Here is an 18991-nt window from a genome sequence, read left to right on the forward strand (position 1 = left end):
GCAATCTGCAGTACTGATGATGATTGAATACAGTTTAGGAAGGTAGGATCCTGAGAGAGCATGGGATGTAGAATCTACTCTCTGGATCTGTGGTGTCCCAGATCAGAGCATTGCTAGGAGGGGTAGGACAGGCTTCCCAAGTGAAAGGTGAAATCCAGAGTTTGGACTTAAAGAGCTGTCTTGTGAGGAAGGGTAATGGAAGAGAAAGAGAAATGTGAAATGGCATGGAATGAAAATATCAATGGCTTGGGTTAAGCAGATCTATGGAGGAGAATTAATCAATTGCTCCTTGTGCCGTTTGCTCTTAGATGGGTTGGGTAAGCCTAAAAATTGCATTGGAATCCTGTTTTAGTGGATCTTAAAAAACAAACAAACAAACAAAATAGGGGCTTCTACTGTGGTGCTGTGGGTTAAGAATCTGATTGCAGTGGCTTGGGTCGCTGTGGAGGTGCGAGTTCCATTCTCAGCCCAGTGTAGTGGGTTACAGGATCCATCATTGCTGCAGCTGTGGTGTAAGTCACAATTGTCGCTTAGATTCAGTCCCTGGACTGGAAACAGCCTTATGCCATGGGTGCAGCCATTAAAAAGAAATTAAATTTAAATTAAAAAAAAAGTGCACTAATCTCAGAAAGTGTATGGTACAGAAAGCGTAACTGAATTCAGGTGAACAGAGACCAGTATGATAGATGTGTGTGTGTGTGTGTGTGTGTGTGTGTATTCTCATTCTTTCTCCTGTTCTTGTGTACATGTGTATGCATACCAAAAGTGCAGTTCTGGCAATTATTAAAACTAGTCTTTACTCATGAACTGAAAATGTTTAAAAATCGAGTCAAGAGAGAGAAAAAGTATAGAACCCCTAGAGTGCCTTTTGGTTTTAGCTGCTTTTAAGAAAATATCTACCTGGCTTGCTGCTCCATCTTGCCTTGCCTTCTCTCAGTCAGATTTATCACCTGTCTAAGCATTTGAGGTCCTGATTATTTTGTGACCCTGATTGAAGCCCAGGGAATTCTAATCATGATCCCCTCCTCCACTGAGCTGAAACAGTTCAGTAGGTGAATGGAAACCCTTGTTGCTAATTATTTATTTTTGGTAACATGTGAAAATATGTGGAAAGGTTTCCTCCTCAGATTATTATATCTTTCTGAGTGACAACTTTCCTATTTATTAGCTCTATATGCCTTTGAAAAATGCACTTGTGTGGGAGAGCTTGAGAATGTTTTTTTGCCAAATTGGAAACTGACCTTGCATTAGCAAGTGACTTTCTAAAATTCAAGCTGCAGTTTTCCCAGATTTCTGCTTCCTCGGCTTGGGTTTTGCTCCTGAAGTAAGGTCCTGCCCACCCCAAGGGGCAAACTTCTTTGCTAAATGCACACTACAGTGTAGGGAGGATCTTTTCTATTTCTATTAATTTTTTAAAAAGAAGCTTGTGGGAGGAGTAAGGGCTCCAGGGATTGGATCGTATGTGCCGATTTTGCTGATACAGGAAAAGAACAGATACTGTATCTTAAAAGACACATACACTAGTTTAATTTTCTTCACTAGCTTGACTGATTAGGATGTCTGAGTCAGTTGCCATGAGACCCAGGGCAGGTGGAGGGGGTGGGCAGGAGAGGAAAACATAAAGCAAAAAAAGAAAGAGTGATGATTTGATTACATTTGCCTCTTTGTGATGAATCTTTCAGCTTTACTTCAGGTTCATTGCAGGTTTACAGGGAGGAGCCCTGGTAGGTTCCACCTTGTCTGTGATCATGCTGTGACTAAACAATGCAGAACTGAGGATGGAGGTAATAGGAGGGCTGACATCTGGCTAATTGCCATTGCAGTTGGGGTTGCCTGACAATTGAGTGGAAATTGCTTGAAGATGAAGAACTTTCAATGAACCGTGATGGACAGAAGTGTCTGAACAAAGACATGACAGGAGAGCTAGGTGGGAGGAAGGGGAGGAAAATATCTACTTCCTCTCTCATCTTTTCCTCCAATTGTATCTCAATAGTAAAGGTTACTTATTGAATGTCAAGTGGTTCAGAAAAAGAACAGAATAATCTCAGAGGCAGAAGAGATGGTAAGGCTGGAGCTGCATTTATTTGTCTTAGCTTTGACTTCACTTAAAGCCTACCTAGGCACTGGTCACCCAAGGATTCCTTCCAAAGCCAGTGTCTCCAAACTGGTCAGGACCCAGGCCCTTCTAAGTATAATTCCCAGCGCTGTCATACACACTAATGGCTCTGTGATCGTCTTATAAACACCAGAGGCTGAGTGATTACTTCTGAATAAAGAGATTTTTCATGGCAGATCCCTTCAGGGACCCGCTTACTGTACCCTGCAGGATGTGTGGCTGCTACTATAGCCAATAAATCTATGTTCATTAACTTGGAAGACTTTTTCTCCTTCACCCTTATCAATTCTTCCAACAAAAACTTCTCAGGTAATAATATTCGTTTCAGTTGTGGTTGTGTGGAAACCAAAGTAGATGACTAAATGGAGTCATACTAGGTAGAGTTTTCTGGAGATTTCTAAATTAGTGAAGAATGCCTCTAGAGAATAAATTTTTGGGTAGTCATGCTTTATAAAACTCCTAACTCCTCACCTCTTCCTGATTTGGAGACAGTCTACTTGCTGATCCAGTTCTTTTTGTGTATGATTCTGCTCCTATTATCACTGTGGTCTTACAGGTTTGGCTCAAAATTCTTTCTCTTCTATTTCTATGCATTTTTTGGACTATAGGAAACTATTTCTTTCATTTAGAATTTCCTAGAAATGTTTAGGTTCAGGGGATCAATTTTTTTTTCATTTTATAACACTCTAGTTAAAGTGTCTCACAATAATCATTTGTTTTGTTATTTTAGTTGGTATTGTTTTTATGCACAAGAATTACATTGTTGTCATTGAAATCTGTGAACAAACTATTGGGCTTTATGTGCAGTGCTGAAAATAACTGAAAATTAAGAAAATTTAAGGTTCTCTTTAAGCATGCAAACTAAAAGGGACTGTTTAAGAAAAAAAATTTTTTTTTCCTGTTTTAATTGCTAGTGTATTTCAGATCAAAAGTTCTATGGAGGGACTTAGTTATGCCTAGAAGACAATCTCCTTGTTCTGTACTTTTCTTTATTTCATACATATACATTCAGACTGTGAAGCTCTGGTTTTATATAAAAATTATAAAGCATACTTGATTTGCAAGTATTTTTCTTTGAGATTAACCTAAATACATTATTTTGTTGAAAGTACAAATTCATAAAATAAACACTATATATTAGTGTAGAATTCTTGGTTACATTATTTGAAGGAAGTTATGATTTCAAGCTAAACTTTAGACAAGTTACCATGATTTAAAAACTGAAAAAGATGAATGGTTTGCCCCATGGATTGTTTGTTAATAAACCGCATTTTTCTGTGTTGACCAGAAAGGACATCATACTTCATATTGGTTAGTACTGACCTCCAATCCCTTATCCTTAAACTGCTTTTCCAGGCAAAACAAATTGCAGAATTAAGGTGGTACTCAATAAATATTTGTTAGGAGAATTAATGAATAAATGAATAATTTAGAAGAAATCTCTAAAACCAAAAAAAAAAAAAAAAATTCCAGTCCCCAAGCTTATTCAATATGTATTCTCAGAAAGCCCACTTTGTAAAAAGCAATAAAATAAAAATTCCCAAATTTTAAAGAGTTGAGAGCTTTGTTGGGAAACAAAGATAGAATGAAATGACTACACAGTCATTAGACATCATCCAAGATTAAGATGTCTTATTGAATTACTCAGGGATAACTACTTGGTCAAGAGAAAACTACCAGGGAGTTCTCTGGTAAGCTAGTGGTTAGGATTCAGGGCGAAAAATGCTGTGGCCCGTGTTGGATCCCTGGTCTGGAAGCTAAGATCCCACATCTAACTGCTACACACCACACCCCTTCCCCCCGCCCCCCAAAAAAGAAGAGAAAACTACCTAGAGATATACCCAGGACTGTATCAACCTTTTTATAGTCCTCCTATTTCCACAATATTATTTTTATTTTGTTCATAAATGTTCATTAGTTTCTGTCTAGTTCTAGATAACGTGGAAGTACTGGATGCACCCAATATTAGACCAAATAAATGAGATTTCCCAGTTAAGAGAGATACTGTTACTCTCTGCAGCTTCCCAGGCGCAGCGTTGCCCAACATTCATATCACATTCCCTAATGAAGCCTCCCCCCAAGTCTGACCACCCTCTCCCCCAAAGCCCCTCTCTTTTACTTTCTCCAAGTTGAGACTGACAAATAAAATGCCAGACGCTGAGTTAAATTTGAATTGGGGATAAACAATATGTCGTTTTTAGTGTAAGGAAATATAATCATGTTGTAATATTTGGGACACACTTATGGTTAAAAAAAAGTGGAATTTACCTGAAGTTTGAATTCAACTGGACATCTCAAAATTTTATTTGTCAAATATGGAAACTCTGGAGTTCTCCTCCTACTGGCATAGTAGGTTAAAGATTCAGCCTTGTTATGGCAGCAGCTTGGGTCACTGCTGTGGCACAGGTTCAATCCTTGGCATGGGATCTTCTACATGCTGTGGGTACAGGAAAAAAAAAAAAAAAAAGAGAATCTGGAAACCCTACACCAGGTCCATTTCAATTGCCACTTTATCATTGCATGCGATTTCACCCACCGTCCAGAAGACAGGAGTCTAATTGGAAAAAAACAAGCAGTATACTCAAGTTTAAGTGTCTGGTAGCTAGATTAATGAATAGTCATTAAGTATATCCATATAGTTCAAATGGAATTTGTTTATCTACAAGATTAGTCTTCTGAAAATAGATATTTTATCAGAGATATTTTATCATGTTCCACCTCAAGAAAGTATTAATACCTCACTCTCCTATTTAAATAGCCAAAATGAGGTTAAGTGTGATATTCTTTGTTGCTCATCTGTGAAGAGTGATCCTGCAACCACGAGGGCAAGTTCCTTGCCCTTTTTGTGTCACAGCTGCCTCATTTGTAAATTGGAGATTATAACAAGACCCTCTGAAGTTTGATGTGAAGATTAAATAAGTTAAGATATTTCAGTACTGAAAATAGTACTGAAAATAGAACCTGGCCCACAATATAATCGTCTGTTAGCCATGACTACCAACTGTTGATTCTGGTGACATTGGTACAGACTGATCATTTGCTCTCATATAAAGTACTTGTATCTGGAGTTCCCCCACTGTGGCCCATAGGTTTATAATCCAGCTTGTCTCTGTGGAGGTGCTGGTTCGTTTCCCGGCCAGGTGTAGTGGGTTAAGGATCCCGTGTTGCACTGCTGTGGTGTATGTCACAGCTCTGGCTTGGTTTCCATCCCTAGCTTCCATATGCCATGGGTGTGGCTGAAAAAGAAAAAAAATCTATCTATCTGTATATCTATCTAGATAGATAGATATTTCTTATTTACTTTATGTTTTCTGAACTTTGGAGGAAGAACAGCAAATTAGGAGTAAATAGTAATGAATTTTAGTTCCAGATCTGCCACTGGTTTTTAGGTGACCTCGAGTGAGCTTAGCCTCAGTTTCTCATTTACAGATTCTGTATAGTTAAATCTCATTTACCATACATGAGAGGCATCCGAGTTGCTTAAGGAAGGTGTAAATTTCTAGGCTTCTCATCAGATATCTTGATTCTGGAAGCCTGAGAATAGGCCAGGATGAAGGTTTTTAATCAGGTAACAAATGAATCAGATGCTGGAGGTCCATGGACCACACATTAGGATAAAGTGAACTAGATGACCTCTTAATTTCATCCCATTTAGTAGTTAGATGTAGACAACTGTGATTCGGAGTCATTAACAATTGTTTATCCAGGTTAAATGTGTTTTATAAATGTCCTACAAAATGTACAAAAACCAATTTCAAAAGCTATATTAACTCTGAAATGTGAATGCCTCTGGTAACTTGTTTATTGGGCAACTTAATCTAGAAAGCTTCTTTCATGAATTTTCATCAATTTTTTAACAAAGCTCTGTTGCAAATGGTGAATTATGCATTAACATATGTTCATGCTAATTTATACGCTAATGACAGATTTTTGGCATGGGGTCAATAATCCACAATTATATTTTTTAAATTTTATTTGTTAATAACATGAAGGGATTTTGATTATCACTTAGATAAAATGCATTGTTTAAACACAATAAAAAAGGAGCAAATTTGCAGTTCTTAGATGTCTGTATACTTGTCCAAGGAACAACAAATGAATCTGAAACTAACAAGATAAGTATCTCTTGCTCTTCTCAATTGTTTTTATAGCCCTGTTGGACCTTCTTATGTCAATGTCTTGTCATCAGATGGAAATGCAACTTTATCTATTATCCAAATAGTTACAAGCTAACCTAGATGAGTCATGAAACAAGACAAACATTCTCACTTCAACTAGGTCTCTTCTAAAAATTTAATACAGTTTTATTTATTTATTTATTTATTTTATTTTGTGTCTTTTTGCCTTTTCTAGGGCCGCTTCCAAGGCATATGGAAGTTCCAAGGCTAGGGGTCTAATCGAAGCTGTAGATGCCAGCCTAAGCCAGAGCTATAGCAATGCGGGATCCGAGCAGCATCTGCAACCTGCACCACAGCTCACTGCAACGCCAAATCCTTAACCCATTGAGCAAGACCAGGGACCGAACCGGCAACCTCATGGTTCCTAGTTGGATTTGTTAACCACTGAGCCAAGACGGGAACTCCTAAAAATTTAATACAATTTTAAATTTAAATTTAATATTTTATCTTTGTGCATATTCTTCAAAGTTTAGACAAAAAATTTCCTATAAAAAGTAAAAATAATCCTGTTTAGGAGCTTTATTAGTATGTTTCTATTTCTCCAGTGTACTTTTATTTAAACATACAGGTTTTTAAATAAACCTTGTTGTGAGAAGCCTTGACATAGACCAAAAACAAATTCTAATAAGACAAGTAAATTATAGGATGATTATTTATATAATGAAAATATTTTTCTGCTTTAAAAATGTTAATCTACAATTAAAAAACAGTATAGCCCCCTGGAAGAAACTGCTCCCTATTATACTTAAATGTGATTTTTCTTAAATAATTTTATGTCCACATTTTGGAAATACACTGTTATGTAGATGGAGGCTAAACTTTTTTATACACAGCAAGAGTTTTATCACTCTCTGTTACTAGTTTGTAACTGAGATATTAGCTTCTGCATCTGACAATTATATTCCAAACAAAATTGAAGAAAATAAAGTTAGTAAGACTGAATTAATTGCATGCCCACTTTATCCCTCAGGTGACAATAGCAGAAGCAGAGAGCTCATGAGCTTTGCTATACTTCCATGTTAACCCATTTGCAAGTACATTTTACCAGGGGTGGGAGAAGTGGAGAAGAAAAGAGCATAATTTAAAATTAGACTTTTAATACCAGATAACATATTTTGGTAGAGCCCCAAGGAAAATTATTCCTATGGTCATGATAGGGGGTTTTAGTTTGTTAGATTTTTTTTTAATTAGAATATAGTTGATTTACAGTGTTGTGGCAATTTCCACTCTATAGCATAGAGACCCCAGTCATAGATAGATAGATAGATAGATAGATAGATAGATAGATAGATAGATAGATAGATAGATAATCATGTCACATATATATATATATACACATTCTTTTTATCATACTATGTTTCATCATCTTAGATTTTTTTTTTAATCATAGAAGGAACATAATTTTGGTTTGCAAAGAGAACTGATTTTAAATCTTGTTTCTCTCCATTGTTAGTTGTGTCAAATTATATAACTTCTCTGAGACTTTGTTTCTCATCTTTAAAGTAAAGTTTACAATGCTGTCTTTACTGGGTTATTATAAGAATACTGTGAAATTATCTTTATAAGTTCCTGAAACAGTTATCTGGTGTTTAGGAGGTAATCAATCAACATTTAAATGTATTTCTTTCCACTCTGACATAATAAAGATACTCCTGCTGTACTGATTTGAAACCAAAGCTTTCTGTCTGCCCCCTTAACTCTCTTGAACATTTAGTCTATTCAATATCATTCCACATCTGTTGGTAGGTTGCTTTTCACTGTTTGGTAAATGTATATTATCATCCAGACTAGGCTGGCAGAAACTGGAGTCTCTTCCAAACTCATCTTCTACACTTTGCATGATCTCTCCTTCAACTCCTATCCATTTACAACAGTCTATTTTAGGGATTGGCAAACTGTGACCAGTAGGCAAAATCTAGCCACTCACCTATTTTTGTAAACAAAGTTGTATTGAGACATAGACATACTTATTCATTTACATAGTGTCTTTGACTGCTTTTGCATTTTAAAAGAGTAGAGTCAAGTCCTTGTGATAGAGACTTTATGGACAACAAAGCCTAAATTACTTACAATTTGGCCATTTGTAGAAAAACTTGTAGATCTTCGGTCTGATAGCTTGACTTTTTTATATATAAATTTATTTATTTATTTATTTATATTAAAGTATAGTAGATTTACAGTGTTGTGCCAACTTATGCTGTACATCACAGTGACCATATGTGTGTGTGTGTGTGTGTGTGTGTGTGTGTGTGTGTTATACATTCTTTTTCTTATGCTATCTACCCTCATGTTCTATCCCAAGGGATTAGATATAGTTCCCTATGCTTACAGTAGGACCCCATTGCTTACCCATTCTAAACGTAATAATTTTTATCTATTAACCCCAAACTCCCAGTCCATCCCACTTCCTCCCCCCTTCCCCTTGGCAACCACAAGTCTGTTCTCTACGTCCGTTAAAAACTAGGAATTAAGTGCTTCTTGATAAATAGATGCTGAATGAATGAGTAGAATGAATAGAAAATAGAAAAAACTGATAATTATGGTGGACAGATTACTTAACTCTCCTACTAACAACGGTGACAATGAGGACAGAGAAACAGGACCACTGAGGAGAAGTAACAGAAAAAGTTGGAAGCTGGAGGTGGTGCCTTCTGCCATGTATTGCTCTTGGTCCTTTCTTGAGTTCTGCTGGCTCTATGAGTCTTAGTGCTCTTATGTGTGAAATGAAAATGTTAATTTATGTTCTACCTAACACCTTAAGATCACATTGTATCAACTTACAGTGTTTTTTTTTTTATTCTATTATTTTCATTTTGTTTATGTGATAATCTCAGTGAACATACTCTACCTAAAGACTGTATTCATGATGCATTCATTCTTTTTAAAGATTTTAGGGGAAGTAGTGCTCTTGGGAGAAAGTCGGGTATGAATTAAGTAAAGATGTAAGCCAGGGAGTTCCCGTCGTGGCGCAGTGGTTAACGAATCCGACTAGGAACCATGAGGTCGCGGGTTCGATCCCTGCCCTTGCTCAGTGGGTTGACGATCCCGTGTTGCCGTGAGCTGTGGTGTAGGTCGCAGACGCAGCTCGGATCCCTCGTTGCTGTGGCTCTGGCGTAGGCTGGGGGCTGCAGCTCCGATTCTACCCCTAGCTTGGGAACCTCCGTATGCTGCAGGAGCGGCCCAAAGAAATAGCAAAAAAGACCAAAAAAAAAAAAAAAAAAAAAAAAAAAAAGATGTAAGCCAGTATCACTAGAAAACATTTGAGGATGTAGGAAGGCTTATCTGACATGGAACAGAGTTTCTACGAGCCCAGCGGAGAGAAATAAAGTAAAGGTCAAAGAAGAGATAGCACAGACCTCAGAGAAAGTGGAGATGGATGGCCAATGGCCTTGCAATGGGGATATTAGGCATGGTGAGTGTAGGGGCCAGTGTTTCCAAGGCAATATTGATAGTGCCCCCTTATGTGTGGGAGACCAGACACTTCAGGTGGCTGTAGGGTAGAAAACCTGGTAGTTGGTCAACTATAATTCAGACCAATCCGATCTTCAAGAGGCTCCTTAAGTCCAGAGAAATGGGCAGTGACCTAGGGTTTGGAAGACCTGGATTTGAAACCAGACTATGCTATCTTGTGTTACTATGGCAAGCCTCAGTTAACTCATTTGCAAATTTGGATTATCTTCCCTTTACTTCTCAGGACTGTTCAAAGAGTTTCATGAAATAACGTACCTCAGCATGTTTTAAAATCTGTTCAAATATAAACCAATATTATGATTTGATTGACTATAACACCTGAATAACCATGAAAGAGCGTGGGCTTAGTATATTTCCAGATGAGTTGATAGATATGCCTGTACATGCACACACTCACACAAGCATTCTCTCTCTCTCCCTCTCTCCTCCCTACCTCCTTCCATCTCTCTCTCGCTCTCTCTCTCTCTCTCACACACACACACACACACACACACACACACACACACTGGACATGGATAACATCCGTTAATAGATTTGTGATCTAGGGCTTTTACTGGGTTATTTCTACTCAGGTTAACAAAGAGCCAGGCTGCATATGCTTCTCTTCTCCCTTTGATGAAGGAAACGATCACTGAGAGGTGATATCATATCTTAAGACAGATTGAGAGGTAGAGATTGGCATATCCATACTGCCGTATACAAAATCGATTGGTAGCAAGGACCTACTGTGTGTACTGTGTAGCTTGGAGAGATCTATTCAGTACTCTGTGATGACCTGTGTGGGGAAAGAATCTGGGGAAAAAATGTGGCTTATTCACTTTGCTGTACACCTGAAACTACCTCAACATTATTAGTCGCCTATATGCCAATTAAATTCATTACAAAAAAAGAATAGATTCCTAAATTTAGAGCAATCTGTGTTTCCTCTTTTCAACTCTACAGTAAATGGCATCCACATACTACATCTACTATGCAGGGAAATGTGATGGGAAGAAAACAAACACGGCCTTTCTTTAAACAAAGGAATTTTATGTAGGAATACACAAAACAATGTTTTTATGTTTTGTTTTAATGAATACATAGCTGGTGCTTCCACTTATGAGCAATTGGTTGGAAATGTTTTATTGGTCATGATTTATGGATGACAAGATTGAATAATTATTAAGCTTAATTGCACTTAAATGATGGATTTTTCCCCCCAATTGTTTATCTTCAGGGCAAGGATGAAAGTAAATGTGTTAGAAAAATACCAAGTTCAGTGGCTGCTAAATGAGCTTATTAATGCTTACATATGTAACAATTTAGGGCCTTAATATGTTCATGTTGGAAGGAGCTGACCATCTCATCTCAGTCTGTAGAAAAATCCCACATGAACAATTGCTCTATTACTTTTGGATAAACACGACACATAGGCATTCAATTTCAATCACAAGTTCAGGTTTTTGTGAGGTTAATTTTGTTCTAGCTGTGGCCAGCAAAAGTATTTTCAAGAAAATGGAATTACTCCCCTTCTCTGGCATGCCGTAGACCATTGGGTCAAGAGCACCCAGGCTCTTCGGATTCTGAGAAAGAGGCAACTTATCTGATCCCAAGAGCTCTGCCTTATTTCCACACAGTGATTTTCTAGGCAGCCCATTTTACCTTTAATACAAAGGGTCACCGAAGCAGATTTGCCTGCTTTTGCAAAGCAAAAATAAAACCAATGAATTTCTAAGCTCTGAAATCACATTGCTCCTTATGGTGGCTAAAGGTGATGTAGAATCTTGTTACAGACTTCATGGAAGATGGCACAGGTGGTTTAAAATCCTCAGATCAGAACTCTGGTGTAATGAACTGTTCATGGGTTAGGCTGGCCTCTTGTGTGGGTGAGATGTCTCTTTCCTCTCGTTCCTCCTGGTTAGTTCTTCATTAAACACACATCATAACATTCTTCCTCAAAAATATGACATATATAGTATATTTCAAGATATATTTCAAATATAGTGTCCTAGATGTTTTTGTTGTTGTTGTTGCTAAGAACTGAGGTTTACTCTGTTGACCTAAGAAGTGGGAGATTTTTTTAATAAAGATACACATGAAAGTAAAGAAGTCAGAAATTGTGATCATGCATCTGGGTTTTTTACAAGAATCTAGAAAAATTTGAAACACCAGGTTTCAAAAAAGAAAAAGTACAGTGGTACCGATGCTTGCTTCTGTTTGGATTTGTTTGTGCTGCTATAACAAATGACCATACTTCTGGGTTTAAATAACAGGAATTTAACTTCTCACAGTTTTGAAGGCTGAAAGTCTGAGATCAGGATACCACTATGGTTCCGTTCCAGTGAGAACCCGCTTCCAGGTTGTTCCAGGTTGTAGCTGACTTCTCATTGTTTCCTCATGTGGCAGAAAAAAGGAAAGGAGCTCTCTTGTGTCTCTTTCTTATGAGGGCACTAATCCTATTAATGAGGGTTACACCCTCAGAGCAGAATGAGTGCTCCAAAGCCCCACCTCCTAAAACCGTCACCTTTGAGGTTAGGATTCAACATAAGCATTTGTGGGGAACACAAACACAGTCCATAATAAAAGACTCAAAGCACCCGGAGCCTGGCTCAGGAAGTGGAAGTCAGTAACCGGACCCACAACCTTTCACGACTCATTGATTCTTTTTTTTTTTTTTTTTTATTATTTTCCCACTGTACAGCAAGGGGGTCAGGCCATCCTTAGATGTATACATTGCAGTTACAGTTTTTTCCCCCACCCTTTCTTCTGTTGTGACATGATCACGACTCATTGATTCTCCAATTCTAGTGACCTGGTTAGGCAGTGCTCCTCAAGAGCATGGGGTTCGTGATCCCCAATGCAGGGGTTCACTGTTGATGAAGATTGCTTAGTGCACCACACCTCCACTTCTCTGTTCATTCTGTAATTAACCCTTATCTCTGAGCTGTGCCCACCTCTGGTTTCTGCTACTCATTCAGCACATCATAGATTCCTCTTATGATGTTAGGTCTAATACATATGGTTTAACTTTGTGTTTCTTCACCAATTTTCTGAGATAAAAGATATGGTTGGTGGAGTTAGTCACCAACATCCCATTTAAACAATCTCTCACCAATTAGGCTACTGGCTAGCACATTTAATTTGCTACTCTTGAGTTACATGCCTCTGTGATTGATCAGCTATTGCCAGGTTGCTATAAATGAAAAACACGGCCCACCCAGTGTCATTCTCTACAGAAGAGGTGGTGGGTATCTGAGGTTCAGCCTTTCACAGCAATGGTTTTCTCAAGTGACCATGGCAACTGAAAATGGAGGAATATTCCAGTGCTCATTTTTGTGGCTGGTTTACCGAAAGAAGAGACCACATATTTCCTAAAATTTTATTAGTAGTAGTAGCCAATATCAAGTATCCACAAAGATTAATTAACAGGATTGAGACTGGTCCCCTCAGCTAACAAAAAGAGGAGTTGTAGAATTATTACCACTGGCATTTAAAACTACTGTTTAAATGAGTGCCTTATTGCAATTGACTTGAGTCTCTCCAGGTTTCTTTAAAGTCTGTTGGTATCACCTGTTCCTCAGAGTCTTCGACTCTCATCTGTTGTACTCATCCATGCCAAGGACTCACAGATATAAGAATTATTTCTTATCATATACATTCTGCCTAGAAGAAGAGGTGTCTAAATCTAGCTTCCGTCTTATCTACCAAAGTCACCTTGTGGATACAAAGATGATACTATCTGCTGCAGGCAGACTTTTTGCACTGTGATTCCGAGAAAGGAATGCATCTGCCTCTTAACCCACTTACCTTTCTGGAAAAATACCATGGTTCATCCTCTTCTCCAATCACATGGAAAATTTCAGCAAATTTAGATATCAAAACAACCTCTAATAGAAAGCTATAGTTAACTAAAACCTTTGAATGCCACTAAAACCTACTAATATAGTTTAATGATAAGAGTATGTTACATATAGTGGTGTAGTATATATTACATCCTGAAATAGAAAACATAGTTAACTACCTTTTAAAGCAGTTTGTTTATACCTGTCTTCATGTGGATTGTTATATTTCATTCTAGCATCAACTCTGTTACGTATACAGGGAGAGTATCTTTATCTTTGAAGGGTGACGCATTTTACACACATACCCATGCATACACGTGACACATTTTAGATGTGGAGCTGCATGTGGCCATGAGTGACTTGTCCAAGTTTGTTAGCAGGGAAAGCAGTAAGGCAGAGTGAAAGAGTTTGAGCATTTGATTAGGTCCGTCTCTAGGTTTTTATTCTAGTTCTACTATGTTAGTTACCATTTCTAAGTTAGTCTCAGTTTTATCTGATGCAAAAAGAGGATGGTCGCAAAATTGTGAAAACAGAGAGACAGAGTAGTTCCTGCTGTGGTGCAATGGAATTGGCCATGTCTAGGGAGCGCTGGGACACAGCTTTGATCCCAGGCCTGGCACAGTGGGTTAAGGAGCCAGTATTGCTGCAGCTGCAGCTTAGGTGGCAACTGCAGCTCGGCTCTGCCATATGCCGTGGGGTGGCCACAAAAGAAAAAAAAAAACATACAGAGAGAGAATGCACATAAAACATACTTGGCCACTGGCACTGAAGAAATGCCCATGGATAGAAATAAAACTGTGGTTGGGGGTCTCTACTCCACTGTATATCAAAAATTAAAAATATCATTGTCCAAGAGAAAAGGTATGAAGTTACCATAAGCCTAGAAAAGGTACATCTTGACTATTTTAGTCTCAAACCATTTACTGAGTATCTAAAAGCATTGGTTTTGGAAAAGTCCCCAGACATGCAGGGACGCAGTGGTCCGTTGCTATCCCAGTGGCTACCAAGTATGAACAGGAGAGCAAAAGTGGGCTTAGGCTCAGGCAACAAGTCAAATTTATTTTACGTGCCTTTAAACCCCAAAACAGGCAGGCAAGAGTTCCAGATAAAACTGTTTCCAGAACATAAGAAACACTGAAATTTCACAGAGATTATAAAGAAATAAGAATAATTCAGCCTCTAAATGCCTTCTACTGTTTTCTGCACAGTTTCTATTAAATTCACTCTCTTTGGGGTCCCTTTTGCACATTCAAACCATCTACTCCAAAGCGGTCATTGCTTTTTTTAAGTTTTACTGAAGTATGCTTGATTTACAAGGTTGTGATAATTTCTGCTGTGCAAAAAAGTGATTCACTCATACATGTACACATGTACACTCTCTTTTAGATTCTTTTAAACTACCTCCTATTCTCTGGACTGTTTTGTGGGAAATGCCTTTTCTCCAGGGCTGCCTTTGACCTGATGAATCAAGAGATGTTATCTAGCATTTTAACAATCCTGCAAACTCACTCTGAGATGGGTAATGCATATAAACAATAAAACCCCAAGGCTTCTTAGTTCAAGGTTGTAGTATGTGCTCATCTCCAGAAGGCAGAGAAGCTACTAGAAATCCCTGAAAAGCAATTGAAAATGCTGAAATTCTTTTTCACATCACTTCCCCCCCCCAAAAAAAAAAATTCAACTCCAGATTCAAGTAAAAAAATATGGTACTTAAACTGGTTTAAATATATTTTAAAGTAAGGCAATATATTCATTACATATGGTTTGGATTTGGCATTTAAAAATATCAAATTTATTTCCCAAGATATATGTTTAATCTTTCCTACCGTCTTCCATTCTAAAAGTAGACAATTGAAATATGTTTCTCTCTCTGATATATAGTCTGTATAGCCCCAATGTTTAATGAGTTTTCCTTTTTTTTTCTGCTTGAACTCTTCTTGGCTTGTGAAAATTACTTGATACTGCTCTCAGAATATTTCAACCACCTCCCTTGACACCCACACTTCCTCCCTCCCTTTTGTAATTTTCCCTCTTCTTTATTAACTATTGTCATCACTTTCTCTGAGGCCAAGTATCTGTACTAATACCTCCTAGGATGTTCTGAAATAATCCAGCATGATCCATGTTTTATTCTTAATTTTTTTTTAAAAAAGCATCATAAGTAAATCCCCCAAGCTATCCCACCATCTTCTGCACCTGCTACTTTCTGTGAGCCGATTCTATTTCCATCACCACCACCAGCCTTTCACCTTGCACAATGCAAAAGTAGATATTTTACCACAATCTTTCAGACAGTGACATAGGTGCCCTCAGAATCATCATCAAACCTACAGATAAATCCTAGTGCCTCTGTGCTTATGTCTGTCTTGGGGGGAATATGGTAGAACTTAATCTTAATTCAAAAGTGATCCCATCGGGAGTTCCCGTCGTGGCGCAGTGGTTAACGAATCCGACTAGGAACCATGAGGTTGCGGGTTTGGTCCCTGCCCTTGCTCAGTGGGTTAACGATCCGGCGTTGTCGTGAGCTGTGGCGTAGGTTGCAGACGCGGCTCGGATCCCGCGTTGCTGTGGCCCTGGTGTAGGCCGGTGGCTACAGCTCTGATTAGACCCCTAGCCTGGGAACCTCCATATGCCACGGGAGCGGCCCAAGAAATAGCAAAAAGACCAAAAGTGATCCCATCCTCTAGTTTCTTCTACTCTGGGAAGAAAATACTTATGCTGGCTCTTAGAAAAATGGTCCAAAAAGCATGCTGGACGTACACATTATGCATTGGGATTAGTAAGAGGATTTCATGCCAAAGCTGTATCTGTTAATTCTCTTCAGCTTCCCTTAAGGTTTTTGTTTGTTCTTCTAATTTGTGGAAACTGAATAGATTATGTATAAGTTTTATGGAAATCAGTTCCATAACTTGACCTATTGTTACAGATTGTTGTACATAGTAAATGTTCAAAATAAGGTTAACGTGACTTTGGGTTTGCATGATCACAAACCAATGTTCATGTGCCATGTACTTTTAAGATGTATTCTGAGAGCTGAATTTCCTGTTCAGGGGCTGCTCAGTGAGAAAGATGCAGCTGAGAGATGTGTATCACTGCTGATTGAAGGATATGTGTGTGGGAAGCCCTTTTGCCAAATGAGCACTTCAATGAAGGTTAAGGAAGGTGCTTCATACCCGAGGGTGCGTACGAGGGAAGAAAATTGTCTAAAAACCACATCCTATCCTTTGGCTTTTTCCTGAGGGCCACCATCCCAAACCTGGAAACCAACTGTCAAGAGTGAGTGAGACATACTTCATAAAAGATAAAATTCGGAGTTCCCGTGATGGCGCAGTGGTTAACGAATCCGACTAGGAACCATGAGGTTGCGGGTTCAGTCCCTGCGCTTGCTCAGTGGGTTAGCGGTCCGGCGTTGCCATGAGCTGTGGTGTAGGTTGCAGACGCGGCTCGGAGATTGGACCCCTAGCCTGGGAACCTCCATATGCGGTGGGAGCGGCCCAAGAAATAGCAAAAAAAAAAAAAGATAAAATTCGCCCTTCTCCACTGCACTGTTGACTGTTTTTTAGTGTATTCACAAAGCTCTACAATGATCACCACCAGGTAATTGTAGAACATTTTAATCAGTCTAAAGAGAAGCACCATTGGAGTTCCTGCTCTGGCACAGTAAGTTTAAGGATTCAATCCCAGTGGTTCAGATTGCCATGGAAGCCCAGGTTCTATTTCCTGGCCCAACACAGTGGGTTAAGGATCTGGCATTGCTGCCGCTGTGGTATATAGCTTGCAGCTGCAGCTTGGATTTGATCCCGGGCCCAGGAACTTTCATATACCATTGGTGCAACTGAATAAATAAATAAAGTGAAACACCATACACATTAGCAGTAATACCCTTTTCCAGCCTCTCTCCAGCTAATCTGTTTTATGTTTCTATAGATTTACCTTCTCTGGACATATCATATAAATAGGGTCCTGTAGTCAGTGACCTTTTAAAAAATGTTGGTAGATATTTTGTTGCGATAATTGGAGAATCTCATGCCATTGTAAGAAATAACATATTCAGGTCTGGTGGAATCTTAACGTATTCTCTCCCCGTGGTAACAACTTACATCAGTATCTTAACCAGGATACTGATGTTAATACCAGTCACCAATCTTACTCGGATTTCCCCAGTGCCTGCACATGTGCATATATTTGATTGTAAATAATTATTTCATATGTGTGGTTGTGTCTATCTACCACTAAAGTCAAGCTATAGAAGAATGACAATCCCACAGGGATTCTTGTGCTTTCGTGTTGCCCTTTAATGCTCCCCTTACCATCTCCATTCCTGTGACCAGTAATCTGTGCTCTGTTTCTGAACTGTTTTCTTTCAAAAATGTCATGCAAATAGAATCAAACAATTTTTAACATTTTGGGATTGACTTTTAGTACTTAGAATGATTCCTGGGAGGTCATTCAGGTTCTTGCATGCATCAGTAATCCATTTCTTCTTATTACTGCATCATAGTCCATGGAAGCATGACAGTTTGTTTAACTATTTACCCTCTGGGCTCTTTCAATATTTTGGCTATTATGAATAAAATTTCTGTGAACATCCTTTATAAATTTTTGCATGATGACAAGTTTTCATTTTACTGTGATCAGTGACTACAAGGGCAGTTTCTGTGTGGTACAGTAATTACCTGGAAGTTTTCTAAGAAAGTGTCAAACTGTTTTCTGGAGTGACTCTACCATGTTCAACTTCCATCACGGCGGTGTATGAGTGATGCAGTTTCTCTGCATCCTTGTCAGTGTTTGGAACTGTGACTATTTTTTATTTTAGCTATTTTGATAAGCAGGTAGTGAATGTATGGCTTTTGTTACTGGCTTATTTCACTTAGCACAGATCAAAGTTTACCTAAATTGGAACACATATCTGTATTTTATTTTTTTATTGCTGAATAATGTTCTCTTGTATGGCTAACCATGCATGAACAAATGGAAAACTACCTTTAATACTAAGGAAAATGCTTTCTGATTTTTTTTTTCAAAAATTCTATTTGAAGTATAGCCACTATTTTTAAGAGCATAGGGCACTATATTAGACACTTTTAATGTATTCTCTCACACACAATTTCATAAAAAACATATGATCAGGAGTTCCCGTCGTGGCGCAGTGGTTAACGAATCCGACTAGGAACCATGAGGTTGCGGGTTCGGTGCCTGCGCTTGCTCAGTGGGTTAACGATCCGGCGTTGCCGTGAGCTGTGGTGTAGGTTGCAGACGCGGCTCGGATCCCGCATTGCTGTGGCTCTGGCGTAGGCCGGTGGCTACAGCTCCGATTAGACCCCTAGCCTGGGAACCTCCATATGCCGCAGGAGCGGCCCAAGAAATGGCAAAAAAGACAAAAAAAAAACAAAAAAACAAAAAAA

The 18991-nt window shown here is 38.5% G+C and overlaps 1 protein-coding gene and 1 long non-coding RNA gene across 5 annotated transcripts in view; both read left to right on the forward strand.

The window, feature by feature from the left end:
• Positions 1-16257, forward strand: part of LOC146406295 (uncharacterized) — a 46758-nt gene extending 30501 nt beyond the window's left edge. Inside the window, exon 2 of the long non-coding RNA XR_014809004.1 lies at positions 16123-16257. This is a non-coding gene — a long non-coding RNA (uncharacterized LOC146406295). The remainder of the gene's footprint in view (positions 1-16122) is intronic.
• Positions 1-18991, forward strand: part of DCC (DCC netrin 1 receptor) — a 1237100-nt gene that overhangs the window by 190686 nt on the left and 1027423 nt on the right. The window lies entirely within an intron of this gene.

This window comes from Sus scrofa, chromosome 1 (genome assembly GCF_054392235.1).
Source record: "Sus scrofa isolate SSC_HxYL_T2T_F1_AM1 chromosome 1, Sscrofa_HxYL_maternal_Yorkshire_Landrace_v2.0, whole genome shotgun sequence".
In the NCBI taxonomy this organism is placed as follows: domain Eukaryota; kingdom Metazoa; phylum Chordata; class Mammalia; order Artiodactyla; family Suidae; genus Sus; species Sus scrofa.